Here is a 22414-nt window from a genome sequence, read left to right as displayed (position 1 = left end):
CACACAGGTCGCAGTGGTGGGTGGTATAAGGTGCTTTAGTGACAAAACGGATGGCACTGTGATAAACTGCATTCAGTTTGCTGAGTAGAGTGTTGGAAGCAATTTTGTAGATGACATCGCCGAAGTCGAGGATCGGTAGGATAGTCAGTTTTACTAGGGTAAGTTTGGTGGCGTGAGTGAAGGAGGCTTTGTTGCGGAATAGAAAGCCGACTCTAGATTTGATTTTCGATTGGAGATGTTTGATATTACATTTACATTTCAGTAATTTAGCAGACGCTCTTATCCAGAGCGACTTACAAATTGGTGCATTCACCTTATGACATCCAGTGGAACAGTAGTGCATCTAAATCTTTTAAGGGGGGGGGGGTGAGAGGGATTACTTTATCCTATCCTAGGTATTCCTTAAAGAGGTGGGGTTTCAGGTGTCTCTGGAAGGAGAGTTTACTGTCTAGCCAGACACCTAGGTACTTATAGATGTCCACATATTTAAGGTCGGAACCATCCAGGGTGGTGATGCTAGTCAGGCGTGTCAGCGATCGGTTGAAAAGCATGCATGTGGTTTTACTAGTGTTTAAGAGCAGTTGGAGGCCACGGAAGGAGTGTTGTATGGCATTGAAGCTCGTTTGGAGGTTAGATAGCACAGTGTCCAAGGACGGGCCGGAAGTATATAGAATGGTGTCGTCTACGTAGAGGAGGATCAGGGAATCGCCCGCAGCAAGAGCAACATCATTGATATATACAGAGAAAAGAGTCGGCCCGAGAATTGAACCCTGTGGCACCCCCATAGAGACTGCCAGAGGACCGGACAGCATGCCCTCCGATTTGACACACTGAACTCTGTCTGCAAAGTAGTTGGTGAACCAGGCAAGGCAGTCATCAGAAAAACCGAGGCTACTGAGTCTGCCGATAAGAATATGGTGATTGACAGAGTCGAAAGCCTTGGCAAGGTCGATGAAGACGGCTGCACAGTACTGTCTTTTATCGATGGCGGTTATGATATCGTTTAGTACCTTGAGCGTGGCTGAGGTGCACCCGTGACCGGCTCAGAAACCAGATTGCACAGCGGAGAAGGTACGGTGGGATTCGAGATGGTCAGTGACCTCAAATCAAATCAAATCAAATCAAATGTATTTGTCACATACACATGGTTAGCAGATGTTAATGGAGAGACGCTATCGGAGGCGGTGCTACGGAGCCGTAGTCAAACGACCACCCCTCATCACTGTCAAACGCTCCCTAAAACACTTCTGTGAGCAGGCCTTTCTAATAGACCTGGTCCGGGTATCCTGGAAGGACATTGACCTCATCCCGTCAGTTGAGGATGCCTGGTTATTCTTTAAAAGTAACTTCCTCGCCATTTTAGAAAAGCATGCTCCGTTCAAAAAATGCAGAACTAAGAACAGATATAGCCCTTGGTTCACTCCAGACATGACTGCTCTCGACCAGCACAAAAACATCCTGTGGCGGACTGCAATAGCATCGAATAGTCCCCGTGATATGCAACTGTTCAGGGAAGTCAGGAACCAATACACGCAGTCAGTCAGGAAAGCTAAGGCCAGCTTCTTCAGGCAGAAATTTGCATCCTGTAGCTCCAACTCCAAACAGTTCTGGGACACTGTGAAGTCCATGGAGAACAAGAGCACCTCCTCCCAGCTGCCCACTGCACTGAGGCTAGGTAACACGGTCACCACCGATAAATCCATGATTATCGAAAACTTCAACATGCATTTCTCAACGGCTGGCCATCCCTTCCGCCTGGCTACTCCAACCTCGGCCAACAGCTCCGCCCCCCCCCCCCCCCCCCCGCAGCTACTCGCCCAAGCCTCTCCAGGTTCTCCTTTACCCAAATCCAGATAGCAGATGTTCTGAAAGAGCTGCAAAACCTGGACTCGTACAAATCAGCTGGGCTTGACAATCTGGACCCTCTATTTCTGAAACTATCCGCCGCCATTGTCGCAACCCCTATTACCAGCCTGTTCAACCTCTCTTTCATATCGTCTGAAATCCCCAAAGATTGGAAAGCTGCCGCAGTCATCCCCCTCTTCAAAGGGGGAGACACCCTGGACCCAAACTGTTACAGACCTATATCCATCCTGCCCTGCCTATCTAAGGTCTTCGAAAGCCAAGTCAACAAACAGTTTACTTCCGGCGCCGACAGAGATGGCCGCCTCGCTTCGCGTTCCTAGGAAACTATGCAGTTTTTTGTTTTTTTTACGTGTTATTTCTTACATTAGTACCCCAGGTCATCTTAGGTTTCATTACATACAGTCGAGAAGAACTACTGAATATAAGATCAGCGTCAACTCACCATCAGTACGACCAAGAATATGACTTTCACGAAGCGGACCCTGTGTTCTGCCTTTCAACCAGGACAACGGAATGGATCCCATTCGGCGACCCCAAAAAACAACTTCGATAAAGGGGAAAACGAAGCGGTCTTCTGGTCAGACTCCGGAGACGGGCACATCGTGCACCACTCCCCAGCATTCTTCTCGCCAATGTCCAGTCTCTTGAAAACAAGGTTGATGAAATCCGAGCAAGGGTAGCATTCCAGAGGGACATCAGAGACTGTAACGTTCTTTGCTTCACGGAAACATGGATACAGGCAATGAGGCAGTGATTGCTGAGATCCTCGTTGAAGACAGCGGAGGTGTATTTGGAGGGCCAGTTGGTCAGGATGACGTCTATGAGGGTGCCCTTGTTTACAGATTTAGGGTTGTACCTGGTGGGTTCCTTGATGATTTGTGTGAGATTGAGGGCATCTAGCTTAGATTGTAGGACTGCCGGGGTGTTAAGCATATCCCAGTTTAGGTCACCTAACAGAACAAACTCTGAAGCTAGATGGGGGGCGATCAATTCACAAATGGTGTCCAGGGCACAGCTGGGAGCTGAGGGGGGTCGGTAGCAGGCGGCAACAGTGAGAGACTTATTTCTGGAGAGAGTAATTTTCAAAATTAGTAGTTCGAACTGTTTGGGTATGGACCTGGAAAGTATGACATTACTTTGCAGGCTATCTCTGCAGTAGACTGCAACTCCTCCCACCCAATGTTATAGTTTGGTATAAAAATCTCAGAATTTTTGGTGGCCTTCCTGAGCCAGGATTCAGACACGGCAAGGACATCAGGGTTAGCAGAGTGTGCTAAAGCAGTGAGTAAAACAAACTTAGGGAGGAGGCTTCTGATGTTGACATGCATGAAACCAAGGCTTTTTCGATCACAGAAGTCAACAAATGAGGGTGCCTGGGGACATGCAGGGCCTGGGTTTACCTCCACATCACCCGCGGAACAGAGGAGGAGTAGTATGAGGGTGCGGCTAAAGGCTATCAAAACTGGTCGCCTAGAGCGTTGGGGACAGAGAATAAAAGGAGCAGATTTCTGTGCATGGTAGAATATATTCAGGGCATAATGCGCAGACAGGGGTATGGTGGGGTGCGGGTACAGCGGAGGTAAGCCCAGGCACTGGGTGATGATGAGAGAGGTTGTATCTCTGGATATGCTGGTTGTAATGGGTGAGGTCACCGCATGTGTGGGAGGTGGCACAAAGGAGGTATCAGGGGTATGAAGAGTGGAACTAGGGGCTCCATTGTAAACTAAAACAATGATAACTCACCTGAACAACAGTATACAAGGCATATTGACATTTGAGAGAGACATACAGCGAGGCATACAGTAATCACAGGTGTTGAATTGGGAGAGCTAGCTAAAACAGTAGCTAAAACAGTAGGTGAGACAACAACAGCTAATCAGCTAGCACAACAACAGCAGGTAAAATGGCGTTGACTAGGCAGGGATGGTCAGATTAACTACACACAGAGTCTGAGTGCGGCTGGGGCCGACAGATAAAACATAAACAAGCAGAATGGACTACCGTGATTAATGGACAGTCCAGCATGCATCAGCTATGTAGCCAAGTGATCAGTGTCCAGGGAGCAGCGGTGGATGGGGCAGGGGAGCTAGACTGGCGAGTATTATCCAGGTTAAAAAAACTGGCTGGCTGTGCAGAAAGTAAAGGCCGCTAGCAGTGGCTAACAATGACTAAATAGCTTGTAGCTAGTTAGCTGGTTAGCTTCTGGAGGTTCTTGAATGTGTTCTAAAAATTAAAAATAATAGCGATTCCGTATCACATTGGGTGAGGCAGGTTACCGGAAGGTATAATCGAATTAAAAATCGAAAAGAGATTGAAAGTAAATATGGGTCCGGTGAGTGGTTGGGACGCGGCGATTCAGACGGTTAGCAGGCCTGTGCTAACAAGCTAACAGTTAGTAGGCCGGGGCTGAACAAGGTAGCAGTTAGCGGACCGGGGCTAGACAAGCTAGCAGTTAGCAGGCCGAATTAGCAAGCAAGGAGATAGCAAGGGCTAGAAAGTTAGCCTTTGGGGGACGTCGCGATGGGGTGAGTCTGTTTATGCCTCTTCATGCGGTGACATCCATAGACCGGTCGTGGGTCCGGATATTGTAGCCCAGGAGTATGCTTCGGTGGTAGCACAGGAGCTCTGGCCGGGTGAGCCGGGCTAGCTTCAAGCTAAATGGATGGAAACGCTAGCCAGGAGTAATCATCCGGGGTTGCAGTTAGCTAGTTGTGAAGATCCAGCTGAAAATGTTCCGTTTGCGGCGGGAGTCCGGTGGGAATCCGGGGATAAAAAAATAAATAATAATAGGTCCGTTATGCTCTGGTTAGAGTCGCGTTGTTCGAACTGGCGAGAGCTTTCCGCGCTAAAGGTTAGCTGATGACCGGTTAGCTGAAGACCGCTAGCAATGGTTTGCTGACTGATAGCTGGTAGTTAGCTGGCTAGCTTCAGTTGAGGGGTTCCGGATCCGAAGTAAATATAAATACTTTAGAAAAAAAGCAGATCCGCGCTACATTGGGTGAGACGGGTTGCAGGAGAGTATTTAGAAGTTGAGGTTAGCAAAATGTTTTAAAATGTTTTAAAAGATATGCGAAGAAAAATATGTAAAAAAAAAAAAAAGGATATATACAAGGGACACGACACGACAAGACGTCTGACTGCTACGCCATCTTGGATAGTACTAGCCATGTGATGTTTTGAAATGTAGATATACATTATATGCTGCTGGCTGTTTGATTAAAACATATTTGTCACGTGAAGAAAGACACTGGGCATGATCGTATCCAACTAACAGTGCTCCTGTGGCACACACACATGGCTGAGAAGCAACAGGTGACATAATGATGAAGAGAAGAAAAGCAGCCAGCCTGGCATAAGAATGTCCATGGCCATACAGCATCATTATTTCTGAGTCTGTTTCCCTGGTTGAGGCTTTCCTGGAGGTTGAGAGCCAGAGATGCTACCACCACCATCAGAGTAAAGGACACATAACTAGAGTGTTCTGGATAACACACTTCACCTTGTGTTAGGATCACAGTCACACACACACACACACACACACACACACACACACACACACACACACACACACACACACACACACACACACACACATACACACACACACACACACACACACACACACACACACACACACACACACACACACACACACCTGCATCTCCCCTCCTGTTTAGCTACCAAGCATATGAATGCCAGTCACACGTGTGGAATGATCAGGACCGGTGGACATCCTCGTAACCACCCCTTGGTTAAAACCATGTAAATAAAAACAGGGTTACTCTGCTGTCAAGCCTGCAAGGTGTGTGTGTGAGGGTGTGCGAAGGGAGATGGGCAGCATTAGGGAGAGGAGTCATGCACAGGATGCTACAACAAGATTGTTTGGTTTTTAATGTCTCCTCCCTCAGGTCTGAATGATAACAGGCACATTAAAACGACAGGCAGGATTTCGAACTAACAACTGTTACTGTTCAGATGCGTGCGCACACACCTATTTAGGATGGGGAGTTTACATTGATACTAGTATGACTCAGAGAAAGAGTTGATTGTGGTTGAGGGGTTGTTTTTCCCTCTCAGTCAGCACTGAGGCTGTAAGACAGGGACATGGGGGAGAGGAGAGCTGTTAGACAGGGAGGGAGAGGAGAGCTGTGTCACGACGTGGCCCTTTGGGGTGTATATCGTGGCTCCCGCCCTCTCTCACGCTCCCCGCCACAAATGTTATGACTTTACGACAGGTCATAAGTACCTGGTAGAAACTACCATGTAGTATTGAGGGAGAGAGTCTAACAGAACAAAGAGCTTCTCTTATTTCAGAACTGCTAATTCTCAAAATGGGAGAACTAAACAATATTTCTACTTTTGAGAATGTGGGAATGGTCTGTGGACACTTATGGAACAGTCATGTTGAGTGTGTTTCCTTTGGTGATCTCATGATGGACAGGAAACACACATAACTATATCTCTCAATGTGTACATTTCCCAGCTGTCAGGTTGTCATCTAAATATTGTGAAACGTATGTGATTAACATAAAACTATTTGTGAAAATATGTAATGTTACGTTAACCTTCTAAATGAGAGTATGGATGTTCATCTAAAGATTAACTAGTCAGTGGCCACACCCCCGTGAGCCCAGACATCACATCAGGCGTCATATAAACTGCCTCTTCTTCCACAAGTATAAAACACCATCCTACAAAATATAAATGAAGTCAGAGAACTGTAAAGGCTACAATTCTATAGGCATCGGAGACCATACAGCTGTAGTTTTGGCTACACTGCTGGAAATGGTTAAACTCTGAGACTATTGATCACTACAGAATAAGAGCAAATCTTAGATGTATAATTACTAGTCTGCAGCTAGAAAATACGTAAGTCTAGAATGAGAATACCGACAACCGCCGAAGCATCTATTCTATGGAAACATTTCCGAATGGTACTCTGAAGTATTCCATTCTAACCACCTACAACCACAAAAGATATTGTGACTTCTGGGAAAGTTAACCAAAGACTGATGAACTCTACAGGACGATCGAGTATTCCAACAGAGAAGACAACAACGACATATGGGTGTAAATATATATATTGCAATTATTCTTGAATGAGCTGCCATTCAGGTGCAAGGGATTAGCATTTCAATAAATATAATTATAGACTGTGTGTAGTTCATCCATTTTGTCTTTCCCGCTCTTTCTCAGTTCCCACCCCTTTCCTTTGTCTACCAAGCCGGCATATCGGCTTAGCCCACTAAGGACTTTTCTATCATTGTTAGTAATAAATATTTACTGTTTGTTTATATGTTAGTTAAATAAATAAATAATAAAGCCAATTTGAAAATTGCTGATTCATTATGGAAACTAGAGTTTATGCTGATATACAAGGGTTTGCGACATTCAGTAATGAGAACTGATAAGGTAATAATTCATTAATAGAAAACTAATTGATCAGATATTAAAATATCTGAAGAGTTTTATTCGGAAAATTAAACGTTGTAATCTCAAAATTGTCTGTGATGCCCTGACTTCCTAGTCAATTAATATTTACATGGTTAGTTTAATCATTTAATAATTAAACCTAAAGAACTGTTTGGATATAAATACATCTTCACATTTAATGATAGTCCAGACACGACAGCTGTTAGAGACAGGGGGTATTGATGAGTGTTTGACATGTTTTCCCCTGTCAGTGTGTCATCCTGACAGAAAGAGCCTGGCTGACAGCTCCTCTGATGGCTGCTCTGTCATGTCAGCTGCTCTGTTCTGTTCTCCCCACATGCAGCAGCAATGTGATGATATCAGTGACAGGTCAGCCAGGCTAAGAGGGGTGCAGTGAGGGTGTGGTAGGGGGGTCTTGTCTGTCTGTCGGTCCTTCTGTCTGTGTGTCTGTATGTTTCTGTGTCTGTCTGCTCTCCTCTATAGCTTGGTCCTAGTATTGAGTTTTCTCAGGCAAGCTAAACTTTGAAACTAGCCCAAGAATCGTTTAATATGTCCCTCATTGCATTTTTCCTCCTTCTCCTCCATCCCTCCTCCCATCCATCACTCCATACCCCTGGCCTGTGTGGTTGAGAGGAGACTACAGATTCAGAGGGCAGTAGCAGTAGTCAGCAGTAGATGTCCAGAGGGACTCAGAGAGCAGCAGAAGTGTGGCTCCAGCGCTAGTGTTCTGGATCGATGAGGATAAACACAACACTGAGCTACTGATCCTAAAAAAAATCTGGCCACACACACACACATACATGCATACATACATATGTAACAGTTTAACTTTAGTCCGTCCCCTCGCCCATACCCGGGCTCGAACCAGGGACCCTCTGCACACATAGACAACTGACACCCACGAAGCATTGTTACCCATCGCTCCACAAAAGCCACAGCCCTTGCAGAGCAAGGGGAACAACTACTTCAAGGTCTCAGAGTGAGTAACTTCACCAACTGAAACGCTATTAGCGCGCACCACCACTAACTAGCTAGCCATTTCACATCGGTTACACATACATACATACGGAACTGGAAGGATCCTGCCTCTATAAATACACACCGAAGAGAAGGCATCCCAACATACATGCAGCACTGAGCCCATAGAGAGAGGAGGCCTCTGAGGTGGTCCCAGGGAGAATTTACAAGCTTGAGAGATCAGAGAGAGGAGAGACTAGAGGACACCACGTGACCAGATGAGAACAGAGAAGTGTCATGAGGGAGGGAGGGACTCAAAGCCAAATAACCCTCTTCCTTTACTCAGGGGAGAACAAAGCCACACATCACATCAGGTGAAACAGAATGTAGGACTAGGTGGAACAACCAGTTTGATGCTCCAGTATCTTTGGGAATGAACAGCTACCACACACACGGGCTGAAGCTGCCTAAATCAAATCGTATTTTATTTTTATTGGTCGCAAATACATGTTTAACAGATGTTATTGCGGGTGTAGCAAAATGTTGTTTTCCTAACTCCAACAGTGCAGTAATATCTAACAATACACACAAATCTAAAAGGAATTAAGAAATATAGAAACATTAGGACGAGCAATCTCGGAGTCCGGGATTTTGATTTATTTATCATATTTGCTCCTCTTCGATGGTCCAATGCCCCTGTCGGTTGTTCGGTGCTTCCACAGGTAAAGGGGCATTAGTTCTTTGGTTGCATCAGATTCACAACTGTCAGTGTCAATGCTAGCTGGGCTAGCAACAAATGTAGAATTACTGATGGTAGCATTTGATGTGCTCGTGGAAGCAGAACAACTTGTGTCGTCGACAGGTGCAGGTGTAGTTCTGCTGGTAGTAGCAGTACTATCTGTAGAGCTGATATGTGTGTCTATGGACGCAGGTCTTACTTTATTTAACCATTCATACATTTTCAAGCAAACAGAATGAGCAGCAGCTACGTTTGGCTACATATGTCGCACACATCGTCGATGGTCCAACATCCCTGTCTGTGGTTCAGTGCTTCCCAGGTCCATACGGACCGTTAGTGGAATTCCCGAGAGAGAGTATCGGTTAATGTGATTGGATGTTAATTATTTGACTAGGCTACCTGTATTTGACATTGTGTTGTTATTTCTCTGAACACTAGATGGTTTAATTGTATTTTTGGCAGTGAAATGAGTTTACTCAGGCGAGAAAAAAACCTCACCCAAATGTATAGCCCCGTTGGAAAATCTAAATGGATTGTTTGAGAATGTGAATCACATTTTTTTGGGCGTACCCCCTACGGCATTGAGCGTACTCCAGTTTGGGAATAGCCTTTCTACACCCCCCCCCCTCCTCCAAATCCTTCTCTTTTATTTTCTCTCATGAACTGAACAAGTGAGGGACCTGCTGTAAATTAATAGAGTGCTTGTCTACAGTCTCCAGGGCCCCTGGTGTGTTCAACTGTAAGAAAATGAATTTTCAGCTTCATGTGCTTAATACAGCATATTAAAATGGGCAGTATGTTCCTTAAAAATAGATATAAAAGAAACAAGCAACTGGTGCGACATTCTGTTTCTTCTGATAGAATAACAACACACACACACACACCATGCACGCGCGCACACACACACACACACACACACACACACACACACACACACACACACACACACACACACACACACACACACACACACACACACACACACACACACACACACACACACACACACACACACGGGTCAATGTACAAAGAGAGAGGTCTCTGGTAAGACTCCTTCACAAACAACACATGTCCCTCTGTTGCAGCAGGACACCACAATGGCAAACTGTGACGTGTTATTGTCTAAGCCGAGAGACAAGTCATCAACCTTTGTGTCTGGCAGCCGTGTGTGATTGTGTCCGTGTCCGTCCGTCAGTGTGTGCGTGTCTAGACATCCTCATGTGGTCCATGTCTCTTCTGGTACCCTGATCACCAACGTACATGTGTCTCCAGACAGTAGGATTAGGGTTAGAGGGCAGGCGGACACAAAGGCATACAGGGGACTCCTGTATGCCCAAACCCCCACTCCTTCACTTTCATCTCCAGGCACCAAGATGAGAGATCTAGTGCAAGGAGAAGTGAAAAAGAGGTAGTTGTTGAAACAGATTTTGGAACGGTTTCACAGACAGCTTGCAGTGTGGTAATCAATCAATCTCTCTCACACTCACTCTCTCCCATTGCCAAAGCAACTGAAATAGATAGTAAACACTCACTCATATTATGGCTATATACAGTGTTGTAACGATGTACAAATAGTTAATGCACAAAAGGGAAAATAATTTAACATAAATATGGGTTGTATTTAAATGGTGTTTGTTCTTTACTGGTTGCCCTTTTCTTGTGACAACTGGTCACAAATCTTGCTGCTCTGATAGATATGGGAGTTTTCGAGTTCTTTGTGAGTCTGTTTAATCTGAGGGAAATATGTGTCTCTAATATGGTCATGCATTTGGTAGGAGGTTAGGAAGTGGAGATCAGTTTCCACCTTTTTTGTGGGCAGTGTGCACATAGCCTGTCTTCTCTTGAGAGCCAGGTCTGTCTACGGCGGCCTTTCTCAATAGCAAGGCTATGCTCACTGAATCTGTACATAGTTAAAGCAATCCTTAATTTTGGGTCAGTCACTGTGGTTCAGGACCAACTTGATTAGGGGACTCTTCTCCAGGTTCATCTCTCTGTAGGTGATGGCTTTGTTAAGAAAGGTTTGTGAATCGATTCCTTTTAATGTGGTTGTAGAATTGTACACAGAGTTTTACGTTGTACGCAGAGGATATTTTTGCAGAATTCTGCATGCAGACTCTCAATTTGGTGTTTGTCCCATTTATATAACTGATTAAAGTATTTTTGCTAGATCCGAATTGGTATATCAAAATGTATGTTCCTTTTAATGGCGTAGAAGGCCCTTCTTGCCTTGCCTCTCAGATCGTTCACAGCTTTGTGGAAGTTACCTGTGGCGCAGATGTTTAGGCTGAGGTATGTATAGTTTCTTGTGTGCTCTAGGGCAATGGTGTCTAGATGGAATTTGTATTTGTGGTCCTGGCAACTTGACCTTTTTTTGGTCTAACTGAGATTTACTGTCAGGGCCCAGGTCAGACAGAATCCATGCAGAAGATCTAATGCTGATGTTTTGCTGATTCAATTTGTTAGCCTGGGTTCGTGAAGATAACCAAGAATTTTATGACATTCAGATGAGACTGAATAAGGTGACGATTAATAATTGACTGCTATTGATATAAAAGTTTACCAGGCCTTTAAGAGTTTTTTTCAGAAGACAACAGCTCTTTAAACATTCTTCCGCGGTGCCCCGACTTCCTAGTTAATTATATTTCCATGATTAGTTTAATTAGGATAATATTAATGACATAGAATTGATTTGATATAATAGCATGTCATATAATTTAATCCACAGTAAAGACATGACAGTAGTAATGCACTATACACAGTAGGGCAGGGGTATTCAACTCTTAACCTACGAGTTTGAGGGACGCAACCTCAGTCATCCTTGGCTTGGATGTCAAACTACTATGAAGCCAAATTCTAGAATTCATTGACATGTAGGAGATGATATCCATGCTCCTTGACCATGTAATGTCCAGTCCTCCATCAACACCATATAACTATTCCTACATAACCACCAATTCCATTAACATATGCTTTGAAATGTGGAAGACAAATTCCCTTGAGGTCAAATAAAGTTATATTCCATTGTAGCAGTAATGGTCCAGAGGTGAAGGTGTTGGGTAGAGAACTGCAACATGATGATGACACTGCATTAGGACCATGTTGGGAGGAGAACAGAGGAGAGTCAGGACCAGTTCCAGGTGCTGCCTGCCCACGTGCTGGGTACCCACACCTGCCAACATTATAGCCCCTATATCCTCTAGCTCAGGGGTTTTCTAACTGTTCTTGCCCAGGGACCCCCACCCAGGAAACCCACATCATACATTAGATTTAAAAAAAACATATATCATCATCAGGTGAATGATAATGGCAAGGAGAAGTAATCAACATTTTAAAATGAAATTATTTGGTAGATCGTTTTTCATTATTTTGACCTCCCCACAGGTCATTGGAAGAGGAAGTGTAAACTCTAACATAGTCTATTAACTTGAAATCTGATCTTCCAGTCAGTTGTTTGTCTGAATGCAGGCGTCACAGAAACAAATAACTGACCATGGCTATCTGGATCACTAAGTTGATTACAGTTTCTGAGTTGTTTTTTCTTCTTGTGTTAAGTGAGCGCGTCATACCCCAAATTTTGAAACGCTTTAAAAAATCAGTCAGGTAGTTTTGGGCTAATTGACACACAGCCATCTGTCTAACATGGTGGCCTGGTGGTGTTCAGGGACTCAGCAACACATCAGTTAGCTAGCTACCACCTGGAGAAGCACAGTGACAGATGAACAGAGCTGAGAGAGGATCCCCCTCCTTCCTGTTCACATTGGCCCCTGCAGGTCGGGGACATCGAGCGGTCGGGGAATGCTGTCAGCTCCGTTTAGGGAGTGTGGTGGTGATGGATGTCATGGCGATGGCAGGTGAGTCACTACTCATTCAAGGGTTTTTCTTTCTTTCTTCATTCCTACTATTTTCTACATTGTAGAATAATAGTGAAGACATCAAAACTATGAAATAACACATATGGAATCAAAATCTATTTTATATTTAATATTATTCAAAGTAGCCACCCTTTGCCTTGATGATAGCTTTGTACACTCTTGGCATTCCTTCAACCAGCTTTATGAGGTAGTCACCTGGAATGCATTTCACTTAGCAGGTGTGCCTTGTTAAAAGTTAATTTGTGGAATTTCTTTCATTCTTAATTAGTTTGAGCCAATCAGTTTTGGATACAGCAGATAGCCCTATTGGTAAAAGACCAAGTCCACAAAATGGCAAGAACAGCTAAAATAAGCAATGAGAAACGACAGTCCATCATTACTTTAAGACATGAATGTCAGTCAATATGGAAAATTTCAAGAACTTTGACATTTTCTTCAAGTGAAGTCGCAAAAACCATCAAGCGCTATGATAAAACTGGCTCTCATGAGGACCGCCACAAGAAAGGAAGACAAAGAGTTACCTCTGTGGTAGAGGATAAGTTCATTAGAGTTTACAACACCTCAGATTGCAGCCCAAATAAATACTTCACAGAGTTCAAGTAACAGACACATCTCAACATCAACTGTTCAGAGGAGACTGTGTGAATCAGGCCTTCATGGTCGAATTGCTGCAAAGAAACCACCATTAAAGCATAGCAAGAAAAATAAGAAAAATAAGAAACTTGCTTGCACCAAGAAACACGAGCAATGGATATTAGACCAGTGGAAATCTGTCCATTTGTCTGATGAGGCAAAATGTGTGATTTTTGGTTCCAACTGCCGTGACTTTGTGAGACGCAGAGTAGGTGAATGGATGATCTCCGCATGTGTGGTTCCCACCATGAAGCATGGAGAAGGTGTTGTGATGGTGTGGGGATGCATTTTTGGTAACACAGCATTCTGCAGTGATACGCCATCCCATCTGGTTTGCACTTAGTCCCACTATCATTTGTTTTTCAACAGGACAAAATATAAAATATATTTAAACACTTTTTTTTTTACAATGTAGAAAATAGTCAAATTAAAGAAAAACCCTTAAATGGGTAGGTATGTCCAAACTTTTAATTGGTGCTGTATGTTGGGCCGCAAGCTAAATGACGAACCTCTGAACTATATACAGAAATAGTTGAAGTGCTCTCAGTTGTGGCAATTAAACTGTGTGTGGTCGGGTAATAGGGAAAGCTTTGGTGAGTCATTCTATCTGTCTGCTTGACGGCTTCACAGTGAGGCCGTTTCTCTCAGCGTGTGTTGACCCGTCCGTTTGAGGCGAGGAAGAGGGCGGTCCGTGTCTAAAGATGTCTTAAAGCCGTCTGTCCATTAAATCTGTCTAAAAAAAATGTTTAAAGTGACTTCTCTCTCTCTAGTCAGGTGAAGAAGAGTCAGAGCTAGACAGATGAACATCTTCATATGGATGGAAGAAAGAGTACAGTTCAGCAAAGAAAAGACTAAAAATATAACAAGGTAGCCCGGCTGGTCATAATATGTGAGAGACCAATCCGAGAAACTTCCATCCCTCTTCTCTCTCTGTGTGTTTGTGCTCCCATGTTCTCCTTTCCAAGCTGTGTTCCCCAAGAGAGCTTTGTGAGTGTTGAACCATTTTCTGTATGATGAAAGATCTGTCCGATCCACACCACAGTATCCAGCACAGCCAACACTTCTATCCCCTCGTCCTTGGTATAACCCCAAGCCTGGCGCCCACCCACCTTCTCCCATCAGAGTGTGTTCCCATGTGGTTTCCCTTCCCACGTTCACCCTCTACGCCCCCAATCACGGTGTGTTTCACACTGACTGCATGTCAGTACAGGGAGGGATTTGGAGACATAGGGGCCTGCCAGATTAAATTACCTTCTCTACTACTATAACTCCTCCAAGCAACACACAAAACACACACACACACACACACACACACACACACACACACACACACACACACACACACACACACACACACACACTGAAGCTCTGCTCAATCAGGTATAACTATAGGGAAAGCAAGCCCTGCTCAATCAGGTATAACTATAGGGAAAGCAAGCCCTGCTCAATCAGGTATAACTATAGGGAAAGCAAGCCCTGCTCAATCAGGTATAACTATAGGGAAAGCAAGCCCTGCTCAATCAGGTATAACTATAGGAAAAGCAAGCCCTGCTCAATCAGGTATAACTATAGGGAAAGCAAGCCCTGCTCAATCAGGTATAACTATAGGGAAAGCAAGCCCTGCTCAATCAGGTATAACTATAGGAAAAGCAAGCCCTGCTCAATCAGGTATAACTATAGGAAAAGCAAGCCGTGCTCAATCAGGTATAACTATAGGAAAAGCAAGCCCTGCTCAATCAGGAATAACTATAGGAAAAGCAAGCCATGCTCAATCTGTTATAACTATAGGAAAAGCAAGCCATGCTCAATCTGTTATAACTATAGGAAAAGCAAGCCATGCTCAATCAGGTATAACTATAGGAAAAGCAAGCCCTGCTCAATCAGGTATAACTATAGGAAAAGCAAGCCGTGCTCAATCAGGTATAACTATAGGAAAAGCAAGCCCTGCTCAATCAGGTATAACTATAGGGAAAGCAAGCCCTGCTCAATCTGTTATAACTGTAGGGAAAACAAGCCCTGCTCAATCACGTGTAACTATAGGGAAAGCAAGCCCTGCTCAATCAGGTATAACTGTAGGGAAAACAAGCCCTGCTCAATCACGTGTAACTATAGGGAAAGCAAGCCAAGCTCAATCAGGTATAACTGTAGGGAAAACAAGTCCTGCTCAATCAGGTATAAATATAGGACAAGAAAGCCGTGCTCAATCAGGTGTAACTATAGGGAAAGAATTCAAGCCCTGCTCAGCCTCAAAAAACAAGAAGCGAGGCCTGGAATATTGAGTTCCATCCCATTTTGCCCTCAAACAGTCTCAATTCGTTGGAGCATGGACTATATAAGTTGTCGAAGGTGGTCCACAGGGATTCTGGCCCATGTTGAATCCAATGCTTCCCACAGTTGTTATGCAGGTGAGTGAGGACCCAAAAGCGCTTTAACAGAAACAGAGTCTTTTAATGTCAAAACACAGGGAAGACATAGATCCTCTTCAGATGTATCGATTGACAACATAGACAACCCGCAGAGAGGGCGACAAATAAATCATAAAGTCCTCTGATCTTAACAGGAGAGTCCCCTTCTAGCAGCAGAGGAGAATAGCAGGGTTAGCGGCGACAGACTGCTGGTCTCTCCGGGTAGGCGCGGGTTGTAGAGGACAGAGGTACCTGATCACACGTAGCATCTGATGAAGAGGCAGATTACGACAGGACAGGACAAGGGTGAAGCAAACGAGAATCTGACAAAGACAGAAGCAGAAACAGAGAGAGAAATAGAGACCTAATCAGAGGGAAAAAGGGAACAGGTGGGAGAGGGTAAACGAGGTAGTTAAAGGAGATGAGGAACAGCTGGGGGAAGGAAAGGAAGAGAAGGTAACCTAATACGACCAGCAGGGGGAAACGAAGTGAAGAGAAAGAACAGGAACAAGACATAACATGACAATACATGACAACAGTTCTGTTGAATTGGATGGATGTCCTTTGGGTGGTGGATCATTCTTGATACACACAGGAAACTGTTGAGCGTGTAAAACCCAGCAGCGTAGCAGTTCTTGATACACTCAAACCGGTGCGCCTGGCACCTACTACCATACCCTCTTCAATTAAATATTTTGTCTTGCCCTCATCAATTAAATATTTTGTCTTGCCCATTCACCCTCTGAATACACAATACATGTCTCAATTGTCTCAAGACTTGAAAAACCTGCTATATTAACCTGTCTCCTCCACTTCATCTAAACTGAATTAAGTGGATTCAGCAAGTGACATCAATAAGGGATGTTGCTTTGGAGGCCACTACATGGGACCCACCAGGATAATAATCTAGGGGAAACACTAGTATGGAGGGAGTGGGAATGCATACAGACAGTTATATGCAGTATACTATAACAGTAACTAGTAAAGTTTGTACTTGGCTTGTCTGTAAGTGATACCCAGCAGCGCCAGAGTATTTATAACACACAACTGTTGCATCTCCAGAGGGTGGTGCGGTCTGCACAAGGCTTTACCGGGGCCAAACTACCCGCTCTCCAGGATACCTACAGCACCCGATGTCACAGGAAGGCCAAAAAGTTAATCAAGGACAACAACTACCCGAGCCACGGCGTGTTCACCCCACTATCGTCCGGAAGACGAGGTCAGTACAGCTGCATCAAAGCTGGAACCGAGGGACTGAAAACAACTTCTGTCTTCTATGCGCCAGGATTGTCACCAGGGGAATGTTCCCTTTAAAGAAATGTTCCTTGGAAACTAGACAACTGTATATTCTACAATGAATACGATAAAGATAGTCCACGACCAACACTGCTGTAGACCTCCCAGACCTGTCTCTGCAGAATTAAAAACACACATTGTCATTGTATTAGGTATCATGACAATGAACCTGCTGTATAAAGCATTGGACGTCGTATGTAAAAACTGTTTGTGTGTGGGTGTACTCCTTACCCTATTTCGACAAGTCTCAGGCTCCAAATGGCAGAAAAAAAATGTTGTTGGATATCCTTGTAGGTTCATTTCAACGACTAAAACAACATGCTACCTTATTGGAAGTTATCTTCAGTAATTACACGCGACCGTCCGACCAACAGCTATGATCACCTTTCATAACATAAAACAAATAAAACGAATAATAGCACTCTAGTTTTCCACTTACTAGGTTACATGTTTCTTACAGCGTAGAAACATGAGCCCATTCAGTCCCCAAAAAATGCCATGGACAAACCCAGCCAACTGTCCTTTCACAGGTGCACAGTGCAGTGTGTGACTCCCAATAAACATAAACACTTTTTTCTTTAACTGTTGGCCCTTGGTCCATAGTATCAGTAGAATCACTCTGCTATACATTTTAACTGTTGGCCCTTGGTCCATAGTATCAGTAGAATCACTCTGCTATGCATTTTAACTGTCGGCCCTTGGTCCATAGTATCAGTAGAATCACTCTGCTATACATTTTAACTGTTGGCCCTTGGTCCATAGTATCAGTAGAATCACTCTGCTATACATTTGAACTGTTGGCCCCTGGTCACATAGTATCAGTAGAATCACTCTACTATACATTTTAACTGTTGGCCCTTGGTCCATAGTATCAGTAGAATCACTCTGCTATACATTTAACTGTTGGCCCTTGGTCCATAGTATCAGTAGAATCACTCTGCTATTCATTTTAACTGTTGGCCCTTGGTCCATAGTATCAGTAGAATCACTCTGCTATACATTTTAACTGTTGGCCCTTGGTCCATAGTATCAGTAGAATCACTCTGCTATACATTTTAACTATTGGCCCTTGGTCCATAGTGTCAGTAGAATCACTCTGCTATTCATTTTAACTGTTGGCCCCTGGTCACATAGTATCAGTAGAATCACTCTGCTATGCATTTGAACTGTTGGCCCTTGGTCCATAGTATCAGTAGAATCACTCTGCTGTACATTTTAACTGTTGGCCCTTGGTCCATATTATCAGTAGAATCACTCTGCTATACATTTTAACTGTTGGCCCTTGGTCCATAGTATCAGTAGAATCACTCTGCTATACATTTTAACTGTTGGCCCTTGGTCCATAGTATCAGTAGAATAACTCTGCTATACATTTTAACTGTTGGCCCTTGGTCCATATTATCAGTAGAATCACTCTGCTATAGATTTTAACTGTTGGCCCTTGGTCCATAGTATCAGAAGAATCACTCTGCTATAGATTTTAACTGTTGGCCCTTGGTCCATAGTATCAGTAGAATCACTCTGCTATACATTTTAACTGTTGGCCCTTGGTCCATAGTATCAGTAGAATCACTCTGCTATACATTTTAACTGTTGGCCCTTGGTCCATAGTATCAGTAGAATCACTCTGCTATACATTTTAACTGTTGGCCCTTGGTCCATAGTATCAGTAGAATCACTCTGCTATACATTTTAACTGTTGGCCCTTGGTCCATAGTATCAGTAGAATCACTCTGCTATACATTTTAACTGTTGGCCCTTGGTCCATAGTGTCAGTAGAATCACTCTGCTATACATTTTAACTGTTGGCCCTTGGTCCATAGTATCAGTAGAATCACTCTGCTATACATTTTAACTGTCGGCCCTTGGTCCATAGTATCAGTAGAATCACTCTGCTATACATTTTAACTGTTGGCCCTTGGTCCATAGTATCAGTAGAATCACTCTGCTATACATTTTAACTGTTGGCCCTTGGTCCATAGTATCAGTAGAATCACTCTGCTATACATTTTAACTGTTGGCCCGTAGGGGGCAAATAATAAACCCTCCTGTTGTGTTCGTTTCATGTTAATTAATTGTGTTCCCGGTCCAAAATGACCCCCCCCCCCCCCCCCCACTACAGCTGATTATAAATCCATAATAATCCATATATTATCACCTAATGTTGTGTTAGATCTTTTTAGCAACTTAAGTTCTTGTGACCATTAGACATTTTGAACTTCTATTTGCTATTTATGGCCTGTAGACCTCATTGACCTGAGCTGATACACCTCGTTTTTGAGTAAACCTGTTCAGCCGATAGCCGACCTCTCCTCTCAGGTGGGGATGAAGACCAGGACTGTATGGAATGTAACAACGACGTCAGCAGGGCTGAGATGGATTGTTCCACATTGGTTGTCTCTTGGTCTGGATCATATTCTGTGTTGTCTTCAACTTCAGACACTTCCTCCTCTAATGCATCTTCACTGTCAGTTTCCTGGCCTCTCTCCTCCTCACCAGTGTCAGGATCAAATATATGATCAAGAGCCTCACATACAGTATATCATTTGGTCATTGTGGTGCAACAGAATGATTTGTGAGCAACGCCTCAAAACAGCTTTATGTACAGGAGCTGTGAGGAAAGCTCTGTATATTATTGAAACATTGTTGCGATTGTTTGTGAGAATGCCAACAGGTGTGGTTCCCGTGGGGGAAAGATTCGATTGGGGAAAGATACCCTTGGGGGTTGCCATGGAAGCCAAGAAGGGGAATGAGGTGTGTGTGTGTGTGCTCAAACACACATGCATGTGTGGGTCTGGGAGAGGAAGTGTGTCCATCTGATAAATGGGCAAGTGCCTGAATTTTATGCACTAATTGTAGTCTCACCTATTCATTGATAATGACCGGTCATTTTGGACCGGGAACATCACAGGTGTACAAAAGTTAAATGAAACACCCAAAATGTAATGCATTTTGTGTGTTCAGATGCTCTGTGTGGACAAAGTCATGGAACCTTATGACAATCAGATTAAATTAACTACATTTTTCACAGAGAAAACTTGTAAACCGGTCCAATTTTGACCGGAACACAACAGGAGGGTTAAAAAAAGAACCCGTACTTCACTTTGCACCGGCAATCAAGTGGTCAAATACATGTCTACAGCGCGGCCATGCGGTAGCTTTGTATTACCGTGACACCATCATATACAACCACGTTGTTTTTCTCTACAACTTAAACACAGCTTTTGTGTGAGTGGAACATCTTATCATAATAATTAGCATTTTACATTGAAATGAACCAAAACCATCAAAATGAACCAAAACCACCAAAACCATGTGTCATTCCTAATTAATATGGATATATGCAAATGCAAATACCTATGTTATGCCTCAACAGAATATGCTGTACATACAGTACAGTCTTTATGTATTTTTCTTAGCAGCAGAGACAGAGTGGGAGGGAGTTGTAGGCTACCCCAGATGCCTGTGGTGGGTGGGTGAAATGCAGCAGGAGGAGAATGAGGGGAAGAGGAAGGTTTGGAGACTCCATGGTCACTTACAACTTGGCACTCTGGTTGAATCAACGTTGTTTCCACAACACAACAGGTCAGCAAGAGACTCACTCCTCTCTCTCTCTCTCTCTCTCTCTCTCTCTCTCTCCCTCTCTCCCTCTCTCTCTCCCTCTCTCCCTCTCTCTCTCCCTCTCTCTCTCTACCTCTCTCTACCTCTCTCTCTCTCTCGTTATGCTCTGTCGCTGTACCTCTCTCACTCCTTCACTAAGCAGACTTCCATACTTCCCTGGAAACCAGCATGAAGAACAAAGTGCACGAGAGGAGGAAAAGGAAGATAGAGAGTGGGTAGGCATGCCGGCATCAGAGCCATGGCTCTCACCAGCCAACCTACTCTAAGGCCAATGCAACAGATGGAGGCTCATAGCAGAATAATGTAAACAATGTAACAGGAGTGAAACTGTTCAGTTAATTAACATGAAGTAGCTATTTGAAGAGTTTCTACATCCATTTTAACATTGCTTAGGCAGTTGTTTGGCAGAGTTGTTCCAAAGGTTCAGCGCTTGACTAAAACGTCTGTAAAATATGCAGACTTTTCTCAGTTACAACGTTGCTCTCTTTTCCTGTGCAAGCATTTGACTCAGATAGTCAGACAAATTACCATACATCTGAATGATGTGTATCACAGATCAGGACACTGTCCTCTTTAGAAAGTTATGAACATAATCAAACCACTTTTGTCACAGGCAATACATTTTTCAGATTAGAAAATGTTCCAGAGTCCGTAGAGCCTTTAATCTCCTGATGGAAAGCAATCAGCATTTACAGTACTTTAGAAAGCCTGTCACACACAGAACACACACACACACACACACACACACACACACACACACACACACACACACACACACACACACACACACACACACACACACACACACACACACACACACACTCACTCACACTCACACTCACACTCACACACACAAGCACTACTTTGCAGAAGATATGGACAAATGCTACTCGTCTTAGAAATAATTTGCATTGAGCAACAAATGGAATTAAGCACTGTTCCATTAATGTTGTTTTATTTCACAACATCAATTTTCCAATCAGCATGGGTTGCCTGAGAAAGGTAGTCGATAAAACAAAGGTTGGAATCAGGTCCTTCCCTCGGGAGAAAGAAAAGCGTACCGTGTCATTGTGAACAGTAAACAAATGTTAGGGTCATAATAAGCAACAAGACAATCTAACGATTGGATTTTTAGAGCGTTACGTGTCACTAGGAACTATGTCAGAGGCTGTGTGTGTGTGTGTGTGTGTGTGTGTGTGTGTGTGTGTGTGTGTGTGTGTCAGAACAGCTTCATATCAAGGTTGTTTGGACTAAGAAACCGATTACAGACAATGTGACATTAAATTACAGGAATCAAGTGATTTTCACACAGCATGAAACCAAGTCCCTGTATTTTATTATTGTATCTAACATCTGTGGATATGGACCAACCAAGCTTCTGGTAAATCACCAACAACATTCTGCCTTGTGTTTGTCACTGTACCTGTGAAACAAAACAGCCAGTAGCAAAAGGTTGAGTCTGTCAGAGGAAAAGTACCGTTAATATATCGATATTCAGAGACTCTTGGAGGACTATGAAAGTGGACGTCAAAAATGCTTCTTTATTGTTAAAGACCAACTCGTTTCAGCATGTGCCCTTCCTCTGGGTTTTT

Source organism: Oncorhynchus nerka, linkage group LG4 (genome assembly GCF_034236695.1).
Source record: "Oncorhynchus nerka isolate Pitt River linkage group LG4, Oner_Uvic_2.0, whole genome shotgun sequence".
NCBI lineage: Eukaryota > Metazoa > Chordata > Actinopteri > Salmoniformes > Salmonidae > Oncorhynchus > Oncorhynchus nerka.
Note: the sequence above shows the minus strand (reverse complement) of the source record.